The sequence below is a fragment of the Lactuca serriola genome, chromosome 5, assembly GCF_051521515.1.
Source record: "Lactuca serriola cultivar US96UC23 chromosome 5, Lser_US96UC23_V15, whole genome shotgun sequence".
Taxonomy (NCBI): Eukaryota; Viridiplantae; Streptophyta; class Magnoliopsida; order Asterales; family Asteraceae; genus Lactuca; species Lactuca serriola.
The window spans coordinates 99,803,620-99,806,508 of NC_136412.1; the positions used below are offsets into that span (position 1 = coordinate 99,803,620).

General features: G+C 29.2%; 1 long non-coding RNA gene across 3 annotated transcripts; it reads left to right on the forward strand.

The window, feature by feature from the left end:
* The first annotated feature begins 351 nt into the window (after positions 1-351).
* LOC145052823 (uncharacterized) lies at positions 352-2,660 on the forward strand. 3 transcript variants are annotated; one of them, XR_013684222.1, is made up of 3 exons: positions 364-574; positions 660-1,550; positions 2,371-2,660. It is a non-coding gene; the product is annotated as an uncharacterized LOC145052823 (long non-coding RNA). The 3 variants fall into 3 exon arrangements; XR_013684223.1 differs by having other exon boundaries at positions 502-1,550; positions 2,371-2,476; positions 2,554-2,660; XR_013684221.1 differs by having other exon boundaries at positions 352-1,550.
* Positions 2,661-2,889: the final 229 nt, after the last annotated feature.

A 2,889-nucleotide genomic window follows, 5' to 3' on the forward strand; every position in this document is an offset into this window, starting at 1 on the left:
ACACTAAAAAATATAGAGGCTATTTTTCGATACATTTAAATTAGTCTGTGTGTCGATTATATATATTGAAAACTTTTATAACACTTAATAATATCAAATGAGACAATTATTACCCACACTCAAACACTTTGGCCATATGTCACCATCAACTACTGATTAATATATATATATATATATATATATATATATATATATTAAGATTGTGAAAGATTTCAACAGTAAACAACCTATTTTTTGTCAATTTCAGCCCTTCTACTTTGAACCTTCCACCCATTTCTCATTAATCCCTGACTTCCGGTTACTATCCTCTAAACAATGGTTGTGTGCTGGGTTTATTTTTTGAATCCCAGGTACACCTTTGCCAAACGTTACTTTTTGGAGCTAGCTTTTGACTGATACTATTAAGATTAGTAGTATAATATTTGTATATCAAATTTGCCATAAGTTGTCTAAATTAGACTTAATGACAGTCTTACCTTTACAGGGAGAAGGAATTGGAGATGCTTATGGCTATGAAATATGGAAACTAGCACTTAGAAGAAACAAGTGGAACTTACATGGATAAGTTTTCAAGGTTTATAAAGAATAAAATGATAAAAAAAAAAATCAATATCTTATTATCTTCAGTTTAAGATCCAAATTTTTCATAATTTCATTAGGTTGAGTCTGTTTGCACGTGGAGAAGATGAAAGAAATCACAAAACAAAAAGCTAAAGAGGAGAGAAAGAGATTAGAATCAAAGTTAATAATAAAGAAAGAATCTTGAAATTATAAAATTTTCATTCATTATAAATATAAATTTAAATCAAATTTGCACTATAAATGGAGTTACTAAAAATAAACTTATGGTTGGAGATGATTTTAGTTGTTCCGTTAACCTTCATTACCTAGCAAGGGTTTTGCCAAAATATAATCTGCCATTTTTTTGGACCAAAACTTCCAAATTAAACAGTTTTTATTTTTTCTTAGAGCACCTACTAATCTTGCTAATATTAAGCGACTGCAGGTGCAATCAAGTGAGTGCAGGTACATGGAGGCAAATGGTGGCTTGAATCAACAAAGAACATCTGCAATCTAAATGCTCTCAATCCCATTACATTAAATTTCTTATTTTAACATGATAAATAATAAAATTAAATACTAAATGCATATTTTTGTTTTATGCTTTCTCTTCTACATTTGCAATGCAGTTCCTGTGTGGCTGTCTTTCTTAATGCAATATTAGTCATTCCCAACTTTCATTTTCATAGCATTTGGAGAGATTCCAGGTTTTTCAAAGCGTATTCTTTTGTGAATAAATTACAAAAATACCCTCTAGTACATATCTATAAGAAACTATAAGTTATATCCTGACAAACCCTATATAAGTTATAACATAATAGGAGAAGTTATTTATGGATTTGGTATCTGTTATTAGTTGGATTATTTGTTCTCCTACTGATGTATTTATAACTTTGTTTATAGTTGGAGACTTTTAACTTACAGGTCGGTTTATGCTTTGGAACCAAACAAAGATGTATGATTGCTCACGTTTGTATCTCTAACAACAGGTAATTCGATTTTTATCTATTTTAGAGTTTTATTTTCCTTTTTTAGAGTAACAAAGAAACATGGATTTGAAAACAGAAAATTGATGAGGCCAATTGTTTTCTTTCTCATCCTTAAAGTTTAAACTATGCACCTTTATTTAGCATAGTCTCTTAGCATTCTCAGTAAGTTTTAATTTTCAGATATACACATTTTATTGGAAACTATGTATTCGTGAAGGAAGATCTTTCCATATAATCTCAATTTGCTTACAATTGAAACTTATGATAATAACATCACTGGATGAATTTGCTTTTGCATTTTTAGCTGTGAATTTGGCTTTAGCCGATAAGAAATCAAAGAGCACATAAAATCTGGTGGTTACATAAAACAAGTATTAATTGTATTGTTTAATAAAAAAATCATAATTATGACAAATTGGAATATGTTTGTGATTTAAGAACACATAGCAACTATGTTCTGAGAGTCGTGGAGGATGGAGTTGTTGGCCTCATAAAAAAAGATAACGTGGCATAGGAAAATGCATAATAAATGTTTGACAAAATATCTGCTTGAACCAAAATATCTGCTTATTTACCTTCTGATGTTACTGTATTTTTAGTCAAAAAAGATATTTGGTAGATTATTTTAATTTATAAATAAAAATAGGGAATTGTATTATACATGATTGCAATTAAACTATTCTGCTTTTAATTTTAGGCAACCAGATATGATTTCATCTCCTTTTCATTTCATTTAATAAGAATTATTTGGTATACGATTTATAGATGTCAGAGTTTTAGTTTTTTTTTTTTTCATGTATTGGCTTGAATTGTAATTAAGTGGGTAATAACTTGCTGAGGTGGAGCCTTTGGACGAGGAAAACATTAGATGGATCAAAGATATGGCAACCCCTGATCTTAGGAAATGACGCATGGTTGGCAGTTAGGTAATCCATTCTCTTACTTTCTCACATTCTTATTTCATTTTTGTTGTTAAGTTTTCAACTTTTCATATATGATCCAGTTTGATCTTTATGCTGATATGCTCACAAATCGGCTTCTAACATTGGTTTGGTGCAACAAAAATGGTGGGTGAGCAACTGACTACAACAAAAATGCCAGAGCATTAGGTGAAAAATAGAGGCAATTGCACTTTCATCTTTTTGAAGAAAACCCAAAATATATCATTGCACTTACATTGTTTTTTTAAAATCTACTAACTATATCACAATTTATTTTTTATTTTTTTTGAAAATCTCTTAGTGCAAAATTTCACTCATTTTTTTTAAAAAAAAAAAATAGGTAATTATATCATTGCAATTCCATTTTCTAAAAACCACCCAAAGATAGCGTTGTACTT